The following is a 12,590-nucleotide window of genomic DNA, read 5'->3' as shown; positions in this document are numbered from 1 at the left end:
AAACCAATCATTTAATTCATTTTGCAGTGCTGTTATTGTCATTACACCAATTCCATTAAAATGTAAAAGGAGGAACAAACAGTGAAATGCTAAGAACACAAAGCCTACAAACTAAGTTGATAAGCTGATTCTAATTCTGTAGCAGTGTAGTAGGGAAAAAAACTACTCGCATTTATAAACTGCTTTTCGCTGAGCAAAATGTCACAAATATTACACAAGGGTGAAAAATATTTGACAATGAACCAGAGCCATCTTACGTCAGCAAGCATGCAATAATGGTTGAATAAAGCAGTGCAGGTTTAATGACAAGATTATGGAGGACAGAACCCTAGAATTCACCTGAATGGACAAATCTAGAAGTAGCATAGATGTGTGCTTCAGCAGATTGGACAAAAGCATGTCAAAATGGATCACAGAATGAAGGTATTAAGAGGGAGTCTAAAAGCTAGCACAACATGATGCAAAACTTCACTTAAGGTTACCAAATTATACCAAGGTTGCAGACAGTCTGGTTTAGCTCCAAGCAAGTGATATGGAGTCACAGCCTTAGGAATAATTTTGTGACACAGACTGAAGACAATGGTTTGGAAATTTCCTAATATTTAACTGGAAGAAATCTCTACATAGTACTAAATGTTAGACTAGGATAACATCCAGCTCCTCATGGGAGGCTCACCCAGAGACTTAAGATGCATGGTGAATTGGCCTTTTGGATTCAGTACAGGTAGTGGTCAAAGGGACTCATTCTTGCTAAAGATCTGCAGTTAGTGGTGTTTGCAGGGATCTGCACTGGGCATACAAGACCTGGATGAAAACCAGATGGGTGGATTAGTAAGTTTAGAGATGATACAAAGACTTGTTGTGTTGTGTTAAGCACAGATGACTGGCAAAGAATTCAACGGGATATAGATCAGTTGCATATATGGGTGGAGAAATGGCAGATGTAGTTTAACCTACCCCAATATGAAATGTTGCACCTTGTAGATCAAACTTAGAGACAGTGCACTGTTGGCTGACTTATGGAAAGGACCAGAGACTAGGGTCACGAAGAACTCCATCTCAAAATGGTGAGCAAAGAAAATTGAAGCATCAGGTGAACACGGAGGGGGTCAGAGATCGCTCCCATCAGAGCAACAAAGGTCAACAACTGGGTTGGCAGCATTTAGGTCCATTGCGGCCGTCACTCTTAATGGAAGGACTGAGTTTGTGCAGCTGCTCTCCTCATATACTGACAGAAAGATGTTTTCACTATTCTGAGATTTATGGGATTATTGGACTGTACTTTATGTTGGTCTCCTTCCGTTTTTCAGTGTTTTCTTTCTTGTGGCCGATTGGCGGGTGGGTTATCTGTTTTTTTTTGTGTGTGGGGGGGTTGATGCTATTGATGCTGTTCTTTTCTACGAATGAGGGGAGTCAGGGATTGTTATCATCGCTGTTTTTATCTGTGGGGGAGGGGATGGGGATTTTGGGGTTCTGCGCGTTTTGTTTCTTTTTCTTTTCATGTTGGGGGAGGTGTTTGATGTCTTTTCTTTCAACAACTCCTTTCGATATTTCACTGCTACTTGGAGAAGATGAATATCAGAGTTGTATTGTACATGCATATTTTTGACAATAAAATGAACCTTTGAACCTTAAGTCAAGTCCCTTAACATTATTGAGGAACAGAGGGATCATGGGGTCCAAGTTCATGGTTTTCTGAAAGTGGCTGCACAGGTTGACTGGGTAGTTAAGAAGGCATAAAGCATGCTAGCCTTTATTTGTCAAGGCACTGAGTTCAAAAGTCAGAAAGTTACATTGCAGTTTTATAAAACTCCAGTTACTCCACACCTGGAATACTGAATGCAGTTCTGGTCACCCTATTATAGCATTGGAGAGGATGCAGAAAAGATTTACTGAGATGCGGCCTAGATTAGAGGGCATGTGCTGTAACAAAAGATTGGACAAACGAGGGTTTTCTCTGGAGCGGTGAAGGCTGAGGGGAGATTAATAGAAGTTCATAAGATGGTGTAGAGTAGACAGACCGTATCTCTTTACTGGATTGAAATGTCTAATACTAAGGCATGCATTTAAAGAGAGGGGGGGAAAGTTCAAAGATGTTGGAAGTTGGTTTTTTTCCTCCTTCCCACCCCCTACAGAGTGGTGGGTGCCTGATGTACTATTTGGGGTAGTGGTGAAGGCAGCTATATTAAAACTATGTTTAGATAGGCACATGAATGTGAGAAAAGTGAAAAGATGTAGACATTGTGTAGGCAGAGGGGATTAATTTAGTGAGCTACTTGATTACTCATTTAATTGGTTTGGCAGAACATTATGAGCTGAAGAGCCCATTCCTGTACTGGACTATTCTATGTTCTAATTGTGCCAACAGACACAGATAATTTTCAGTTAAGGAGTTATTGAGTAGAGCAGAGCTGTCATGTACAAAAAAATGGTTTTCAAAAGAAATGGCATTTACCTGCATCAGGTAGATGAAAAACCATTCAGACTTCAAAATATAAAACAGGATTTTTTTTTTAAACCTGACAGGCAACCACATTTCAGGATAATGGAGAGCTTTACATATGGATAACGTGGATCAATCACAATAACAACTGCAGAAATGGGTCAAAAAATGTTAAGGAATAATTTGCCTTTGTCACAGTCATGCAGGTTGTTCTTCACAATTTAAGAGCTGTCCTGGAATAACCTGATCGAAGAAATAGGAACAGGAAGTTTGATGGCACTTGAGAGATGTCAGAACATTCAAGGACTTGAGAGGAAATAGCTTGACAAGGGACAGTGGTTACAAGAGCAGGAACTAAAATTGGTTATTAAAATTCCTTTTAAAATTCATTAATAACAGCTTGGTTTATAATTTGGTATTTTAACTCTATGGCTCAACATACAAGTTTATCAGAAGTTGTTACAAAATCAAATATGATATCTCAAAAATAACTACCAAACCAATAACTTTCCAAAAGACAGGAATCAAACCACTTATCTTAAAATATAATTTCTGAGATATTAAATATAAAGAGATAAATATCTTACAAGGCATTGTAAGATACATGTATGATACATAGCAGCAGCTCATTCTAAGTGCTCAACATATTCTGCCTGTAGGACAGTGACCAGTGGTGTTCTGCAAGGACCTGTTCTGGAAACCCTGCTCTTTGTGATTTTTATAAATGACTTGGATAATGAAAATTATGGTGGATTATTAAGTTTGCAGCCCACATGAAGGTTTCTGGTGCTATGGATAGTGTAGTAGGTTACAAATGGACTGATAAAATGCAGAGCTGGCCAGAGAAGTTGTAGATAAAAGTTCAATCACAAAAGTGTGAAATGATTCACTTTGGAAGGTTGAATTTGAAGGCAGAATACAGGGTTAATGGCAGGATTATTTACAGTATGGCGGAACAAAGGGATCTTGAGGTTCATGTCCTTAGATCCCTTACATTTGCAGTTCAAGCTGATGGTGTGGTTAAGAAGGCATATGGTATATTAGCCTAATTAGTCAGGGGACTGAGTTCAACAGGCATCAGATCTATAAAACTCTGGTTAGACCACATTGGGAACGCTGTTTTCAGTTCTGGTTGCCTTGTTATAGGAAGGAAGTAGAAACTTTAAAAGTGGTGCAGGGGAGATTTGCCAGGCTGTTGCCTGGATTATAAAAACATGTCTTATGAGCAAGCTGGGGTTTTTCTCTTAGGAGGAGAGGTGACTTGATAGAAATGCAAAGAGGCATTCATAGAGTGACTTTTGCCCCATGCAGAAATGACTAATTCAAGGGGACATTGGTGGGGGGGGGGGGGGGTGTGGAATAGAGGTAGTTTTTTTTCCTTTTTAAAAAAAGTGGTAAAAGTCAGTGGAGATGGTAGAGGCAGATAAGTTATTGACTTCTAAGAGACTCTTAGATAGGCACATAGATGAAAAAAAAACATGGAGGGTCTTGAAGAGGAAAGGGTTACGTTAAGGTTGGAGTAAGTTAAAGGGTCAGCACAACACTGTGGGCCAAAGAACCTGTACTGTGATGTGCTGTTCTATGTCCTATATTCACAAGCAAAACCATCTAATTTTAAAAATTATGAACATTTTAAAGTTGATATATTCCACTCAATAGCAATTTTATAAGCAGCTATCAAGTTCTCCACTTCAACAATGCATTAAAGGATTTTTCAAATGCAATCCTTCTTAATTTAACAAAAAACAGGGAGGAATTTGATTTTGACAAAGTTTTATGTTGATCACTGTTCATTCAATAAACCAAACAAACCAAATTCTCCAGAACACCAGTTTGCAAGAACCAAATGAACAGTAACAGCAAACACTAAATTCACACATTCAGCTGGAATTTTCTTTTACTAAAAGCACAGCATAATTTTGTAAATTACCCCTCAGCTCTAGGCAAGAAAACCATATTCTGAATTGCAAATCATATTGATAAATCGTCTGCCACTAAAAATGTATAACCAGCAGCCCCTGCGTGCCAAGAAATTGCTATATTTGCAACTTAATTAACAATAGAACCTCAGCAATAAAGAGGGGGAAGGAAACTCCAAGGCTTACCTCCAAAGTTACAGGATCTATGTTGTATCCTCTCCAATTACAAAACTAGCAAAGTATCTCTGAGACAAATTTGAAGTTTTAAAGCATACTATATATTTTCCTTTATCTGTCACAGGAAGACAGCATCCATCAAGGACTCCTATCACCCAGGCCATGCTCTACTCTCGTTGCTGCCATCAGGAAGGAGGTGGAGGAGCCTCAGGACCCACACCACCATGTTCAGGAACAGTTATTACCCCTCAACTATCAGGCTCTTGAACCAAAAGGGACAGTTTTCACTCAACTTGCCCCATCACTGAAATGTTCCCACAATCTATGGACTCACTTTCACAGACTCTTCATAGTTTGTTGTCTTTTGCACATTGTTTGTCAGTCCTGTTAGGTGTGGCCTTTCATTGTTTCTTATATTTACTGTGAATGCCCAAAAGAAAATGAATCTCAGGGTTGTATATGGTGACATATGCACTTTGACAATAAAGTTACTTTGAACATCTCATATTTCAAGTCTTCTGTTCATTCGGTCTAATTTAACTCTAATTCACCCAACTTAATTTCTAAAATTTCATTTGTGAATAAAATATTCATTCTGTGATTCATGAAGACCGTAAATCCCAATTGCAGCTAAATGCTAAAAAAAAGTTCAACGAAATGAAGATGATGCAAAATATCCCTGCAGAAAATATTTAAAATAAAAACAAAAAACAAAATTCTGGAAACATTCAATAGCTCCAGCAGCACCTACAATAGGAAAAAGTTAATACTTCAGGCCATATATGCTGACATACTTCTGGCCTTTTCTGTTTCATTTCAGACTATGCTTGTTTAGAATGCTCAGCAATTGAACACATTGCAATTAGGTGCTATTTACCTTAAAGAGCAGAGTGAAAAGAAAAACAAGACTCAATTTGTCTTCTCAATAAAAGATCCTTAATATAACATAAACAATTATACAGACTTTGTACTTAAACTACATAGAAGTCTATAGCTCAAAGCAGATATCAGGACCAAGCCAGAATGGGAGGCCGCCTAAGACCTCTTAAAACTTTTTGACAGTTCAACCTATTTGTGGCTGATTTGCTTTTTATCTGAAGATATTAGTTTTCTTAAAAACATTAATTTTCAAATAAAACCTGCCTTCAAAGTTTTTATTTTATTCTGGGTAAGGGCTGGAAGGGGAAGATGGAACTTTTATTCGTAGTGCTTCATAACATCATCTCTAAACGTCTAGTTTAGAGACAGTTCTAGTTTGCCAAACCTGGATTCTGAAGAGGAACTAATTTCTTGATCTGCTTCACTTTTCAATTATCATAATCCCAATTATTTCTATACAAAACACTGGAAGAACTCAGTAGGTCAGGCAGCATCTATGGAGAGGGAACAAGACCTGACAATTTGGGCTGAGACTCTCAGGTCTGGAAAAGAAGTGAGAAAAGCCAGAATAAGGTTTGGGGGGGTGGGGGGGGGGGAGAAAAGGAGTATAAACTAGAAGGTGAAAGCTGAAACCAGATGAGGAAGGGTAGATGAAGTGAGAAGCTGGGAGATGACAGGTGGAAAAGGTAAAGGGCCAAAGAAGGAATCTGATAGGGGAGATTGGACCCTGGGAGAAAGAAAAGGAAGGGTACCAGAGGGAGGTGACAGGAAGGTGAGAGGAGGAGTAAGAATATTCCCCTCCCCCAACCTTCTTCCCCAACCCTATCACGTGCTGATATTTGGGTCTCTGACCAAAACATCGGATCCTTATTTCCTTCCGTAGATGGCTGCCTGAGCCGCTGAGTTCCTCCAGCTACTATTCTGTACAGATACCAGAAATTCAATCTCTTGTGTTTTTATATAATTTCCACTTTCAGGGAAACTGATCTGGTCCAGATAATCCATCCTCATGATTGAGTATTTTAAAAACAGACTATCACTTGCATTATTCTACAAACAAGTTTTCCACCTTTCTCCTTTATCCACATACTCTCAATCAGCCAATCCCCAAAACCAAGCCTGTCCTGTGGTGGTGTGCCCTGTGAGATCTGACAAAAGCCTTATATAACATAAATTCCACCTTATTTGTCCCAGCTACCCAAAAATAAAATTCAGCATTCCAACAAACTTCTGGATCATTTCTGCATTTGCTTACTCATTTTAAAAGCCCCAGAATTGCAAACAATGTGGATTTTTATTTGTTCAGCTAGCAAAGAGTAATGACCTTGACAACGATGCAGTTAATGATAGAAATCCATCAAGTTACAGACTTACTGAACACAAGAAATATTTGCTCCTTTCGATGATACAATGAATGAAACAAGCGATTTAGATTTCCTTCTGCACATTAGATTTAATTCATCACCAATTAACATAAAATGGCAAACAATACCAAGTAAATATACAGTATTATCAAAAGAAAATGAAGCAACAAGGAAATACATGTGAGAACCTGGGACTAATTCAATTGTCTACTTTTATATGCAACTATGTTATGTTTAGGTCAATTTTAGTAACATTTTGATCAAATACCAAGTCATTTCTGGACAGACCTCCCCATACCAAAGCACTGGAAAGTAGGTAGGAACTGACATTAAAAGCCACATAACATGACGAAAGAGCTTCAAAATTTCAGATCTACAGTTTTTTAAGGAAACTAAACTAACACTCAAAACGATTCACACTCATTTTAAATTGATATCTCAAATGTACACTCCCTGACAACCAGAAACAGAAGCACACGATTATTTTCCCAATCACTAAGACTTTACGTTACAGTCTCTGCCCAATCACATTTAACTATCGCACTCAGACATGTGGAAATGAAAGCACACCCCAGAATTCCTTGCACAGCAAAGGACCAGATTTTAGTAGTCGGTGCAGAAAAGTATTATCACAACTATTTCTGCATATCTGGGGATTTCCCATATTAAACCTCTAGTACAACAGTATTAAATCTAAACAACACACACAAAACGCTGGTGGAACACAGCAGGTCAGGCAGCATCTATAGGGAGAAGCGCTGTCGACGTTTCGGGCTGAGACCCTTCGTCAGGAATTTCCAGCATCTGCAGATTTCCTCCTGTTGAGTCTTAAATCTACATTTGTTGCAACTCATGAAAGGTTAACAAAAGCCATTTAGCCCCCACCGTGCAATTGATCCATACAAAACAAATTAAAGCTACAATCCTTTTCCGATGTCCCATATCACCACATACTTCAGAACAGTTACCTGCTCCTCCTTGCAATTCTTCTGCCTCAGCTACACTTGTGTTGACAAATTCACACTTTAACCAACACCTCCTCACTGAAGGTGCATATAATAAGCTCAACCTTGAACAAATCTATACTCTCTAATACTGCATGCTATACTGATTTGAAGAAATCTTTTTGTACTTGTAGGGAATAACATTTGCACAAAGGTCTACTGGTTACTTCTGTAGTAAAATGATTCCTGGACAAGCTGGCGAGCAGCGTGAGGGTCATGTTTTTTGACTTCTCCAGTGCGTTCAACACCATCCGCCCTGCTCTGCTGGGTGAGAAGCTGACAGTGATGCAGGTGGATGCTTCCCTGGTGTCATGGATTATTGATTACCTGACTGGCAGACCACAGTACATGTGCTTGCAACACTGTGTCAGGCAGAGTGGTCAGCAGTACTGGGGCTCCACAGGGACTGTCCTGTCTCCCTTTCTCTTCACCATCTACACCTCGGACTTCAACTACTGCACAGAGTCTTACCATCTTCAGAAGTTTTCTGATGACTCTGCCATAGTTGGATGCATCAGCAAGGGAGATGAGGCTGAGTACAGGGCTACGGTGGGAAACTTTGTCACATGCTATGAGCAGAATCATCTGCAGCTTAATGTGAAAAAAGACTAAGGAGCTGGTGGTGGACTTGAGGAGGGCTAAGGCACTGGTGACCCGATTCCATCCAAGGGGTCAGTGTGGACATGGTGGAGGATTACAAATACCTGGGGATACGAACTGACAATAAACTGGACTGGTCAAAGAACACTGAGGCTGTCTACAAGAAGGATCAGAGCTGTCTCTATTTCCTGAGGAGTCTGAGGTCCTTTAACATCTGCCAGACGATGCTGAGGATGTTTTACGAGTCTGTGGTGGCCAGTGCTATCATGTTTGCTGTTGGGCGCTGGGGCAGCAGGCTGAGGGTAGCAGACACCAACAGAATCAACAAACTCATTCGTAAGGTCAGTGATGTTGCTGGGGTGGAACTGGACACTCTGACGGTGGTGTCTGAAAAGAGGATGCTGTCCAAGTTGCATGCCATCTTGGACAATGTCTCCCATCCACTCCATAATGTACTGGTTAGGCACAGGAGTACATTCAGCCAGAGATTCATTCCACCGAGATGTAACACTGAGCGACATAGGAAGTCATTCCTGTCTGTGGTCATCAAACTTTACAACTCCTCCCTCGGAGTGTCAGACACCCTGAGCCAATAGGCTGGTACTGGACTTATTTCCACTTGCATGATTAACTTATTATTATTTAATTTTTTATGGTTTTATATTGCTATATTTCTACACTATTCCTGGTTGGTGCGGCTGTAACAAAATCCAATTTCCCTCAGGATCATTAAAGTATGTCTGTTTGTAAAACCCCTGTAGATAGACAATGGGTCTGCATAGAACACAACTTGAAGAAAAGGTCACAACAACAGCTCTGTTTCTAAAATCTTCGAAATCATGAAACAGCAAGTACAATCAGTGGCCACTTTGTTAGCTACACCTGCTCATTAGTACAAATATCTAATCAGCAATCATGTGGCAGCAATTCACTGCATAAAAATATGCAGACATGATAAAGAGTTTCAGCTGCTGTTCAGACCAAACATCAGGATGGGAAAGAAATGTGATCCAAGTAACTGACCAAGGACTGTTGATGCCAAACAGGATGGTTTGAGTAGCTCAGAAACTGATCTCCCAGGATTGTCACACACAAGTCTCTAAGATTTACAAGGAACGGTGCAAGAAAACAAAAAACTTCCTGCAAATAGCAGTTTTGTGGGCAAAAATGGCAAGTTAATGAGACAGGTCAGGAGAATAGCCAGACCGGTTCAAACTGACATGAAGGCAACAAGAACTCGTATAACCACACATTACAACAGTAGTGTGCAAAACAGCATCTCTAAACGTACAACACGACAAACCTTGAAATGAATGAGATACAGCAGAAGACCATGAACATACACCCAGCTGCCACTTTATTAGGTACCTCCTGTACCTAATAAAGTGCCTACTACTGAGTGCATACGATGTGCCCGGAATTTGCAGGGCACAACCCAAGATTACTAAAATGGAACTAAAAGATTGATGGAGGTCTTGGCCCAAAATGTTGCCTGTTTATTCTTCTCCAAAGATGCTGCCTGAACTGCTGAGTTCCTCCAGCACTGTGTGTATGCTCTGGAATTCCAGCCTCCGAAGAATCTGGTGCTTCTAACAGTCTAACTACTGTTACAAGGAAGATAACTTATTGGGAAAGTGTAAACATGTTCAAGATTTTTAATTGCAGGACCTTTACAGCCATGAACACTATATAATAACAACTTCAAAGAATAAAAATACGTCCAATTTCACATCCCTTCAATCATGCACACAAAGTCAAAACAAGCACTGTGCAACAAGATATACATGTTAAAAATGTCCAAACTTGTAGAATCACAAAACAAGAAATGCACTCAAACACCAATTCCCCTCCATAAAAATTATTTCCCTCAAAATTCACCAATTGAATCTTTTTAATGGATGAAATGTAACAATGGAAATAACAAACACAGGAGACTACAAATGCCAGAAATCTTAAGCAACACAAACAAAATGCTGGAGGAACTCAGGTCGGGCAGCATCTATGGAGGGGAATTAAGAGTCAATGTTTCGGGCCAAGACCCTTCATCACACAGGAACTACAAAGTCTACGAACTAAAGCCTACATTCACTTTGACACTGGTAAAATCACATTACAATCCATAAGATCATATAAAATTATATATTAAAATATGCCATAATAATAAACCTGATTCTGATTAGCAAAGAAACTACTTTTAATCCACTCTTTCTCCCTGCAATTTTCAAAATGAATGAGCCCATTCTGCACACTTTTCTCATCTTTATCAATTCTGTTTCCCCACAATCAGTAAAGACTCAGGTCATTCAAAAAGACCTACTGCAGACACATATTAAGGCCTTAACGCCAGTAAAGCAACAGCTATAGAACACGATGCTGCCTTTTACTCAAGACTTTAAATCAGAGATCCTTCTTCTCTCACTACAGCTTTGTTTTTATCACTAAAACACACAAAGCTGAGACTGGCCTGGAATCCATGACACGACCGAGATATTTTGACAGTTCTGCAAAGAACTGCATAGGTTAATGAAGGAGTCAACAGTACAGTATCAGAAGATACTAAACCCACAAGAAAAGGCCGTATATTTTCACTATAGCAAGGTACTTGCAGAGGTAAGAATTTAGAACTTCAGGCCTTACAAAGTGTAAACACCACGTTAAGGCAAAGAGATCCCTCAGAATGATTTTGAAAGAGTCGGAAGTTCTCTCCGTTGTCCTGGACCAGCATTTACCTTCCCTCCCTCCCACCCCCCACTACAACTAGAATTAATTAATCAAGGCTGACCTGCCCCCGCCTCTCCCATCACGTTAACGATAGTGGGATCTTGCTGTACATGACAGGCCTACCACCTTCCTCTCTAACAACAGTGCCTGCGGGACAGCCGCTGGTCACACAGACAGAGGCTGCCTCCCTGCCTCCTCAGTGCCGTGCACCCAAGCCCATGAGTCCCGGGTCTACGTGGGTGCAGTGAGCAGAGAGCCGAGGCTCGGGCCCGGGGCCTAGCGCTGGTAGTCCGCTGCTTTCTTTTCTGTGGCCGCGCTGCTCACCTGATCGCAGACTCCGCTTTCTGCTTTCCAACCCACCCACCCTTAAGCCCCGCACTTAAGGGCCCCCGGCGACCTGTCGCCGAGCACGGACACGGAGCACCGCTCTTTTCTCGCCTGTCTTCTGCCCGAGGTCATCCGAAGCCGATGCCGCCATGGAGGGAATGAGAGACCCGGAGAGCGAGGGGAGGGGGAGGGGCAAATGGCCCGGGCCCTGGCTCGCGTCACGTGGGCCCCAAGCCCAGGCCGGCGCGTGGGCTGGGCGGCGGGGGCAAAGTGGGAGAGGGTATCATTGTCTCTGAAACCGGAAGGGCAGGGCACAGCATTTTAAATGTGAAGCATTTAAAGGGAATGGGTTGCAATCGTGAAGGGCAGTTTTGCAGTATGCGTAACATGGAAAACAAGGGTATGAAATTATGTCAAAGTAAGATATCAAAGTACTATATGTTACCATATTCTACCTTGCGATTAGTTTTCTTGCAGGCATTTATAGGAAAACAAATAAATACGATATGTTTTATGAAAAACTATACATAGAAGTTCTGGCAAACAACTAATGTGCAAAAGAAGACAAAATTGCGCACGTAAATACTGAGAACACGAGTTATAAAGTCATTGAAACTGAGTGTGTAGTTTGTAGAAGCAGTTCAGAGTTGTGAGTGAAGCTATCCATGCCAATTCAAGAGCCTGATGATTGTAAGGTAATAATTCCTGACTCTGGTCGTGTGGGACCTTAGGCTCCTATAATTCCTGCCTGATGGTGGTTACAAGAAGAGAGCATATCCTAGATCCATGGTGATATCTTTGATGGTGGGTACTATTTCCTTGTGCCACCTCTCCTTATAGTTGTGCTCAATGGTGGGGAGAGCTTTGACTGTGATGGACTGGGCTGTATTTAGAACAGGGATGAGAAGAAATTTCTGTGGCTAGAGAATCTGTAGAAGTTGTTGACACAAACGGCTATGGGGCAAGTCATTGAGTATATTTAAGGCAGAGATTGATTCTTGATTAGTCAGAACATGAAGGGATATAGTGAGAAGGCAGGAGATTGGGGCAGAGAGGGAAATTATTAGCCATGATGAAATGGTGGAGCAGATTCAATGGGCCAAATGGACTAATTCTGCTCCCTTATCCTATAGTCTTATGGTATCTACCACTTCCT

The 12,590-nt window shown here is 40.8% G+C and overlaps 1 protein-coding gene across 7 annotated transcripts in view; it reads right to left on the bottom strand.

The window, feature by feature from the left end:
- phf3 (PHD finger protein 3) overlaps positions 1–11,627 on the bottom strand; it is a 148,574-nt gene extending 136,947 nt beyond the window's left edge. For 4 of the 7 annotated variants that reach the window (XM_059982279.1, XM_059982280.1, XM_059982281.1 and 1 more), the window contains exon 1: positions 11,432–11,627. The gene's annotated coding sequence lies outside the window, so the exon portion shown is untranslated. The remainder of the gene's footprint in view (positions 1–11,431) is intronic. The other 3 variants (XM_059982285.1, XM_059982283.1, XM_059982284.1) reach the window with 1 other exon arrangement.
- Positions 11,628–12,590: the final 963 nt, after the last annotated feature.

The sequence above is a fragment of the Hypanus sabinus genome, chromosome 10 (genome assembly GCF_030144855.1).
Source record: "Hypanus sabinus isolate sHypSab1 chromosome 10, sHypSab1.hap1, whole genome shotgun sequence".
NCBI lineage: Eukaryota > Metazoa > Chordata > Chondrichthyes > Myliobatiformes > Dasyatidae > Hypanus > Hypanus sabinus.
The sequence above is the reverse complement of the archived record's forward strand: the minus strand, read 5'-3'. Positions and strand labels throughout refer to the sequence as shown.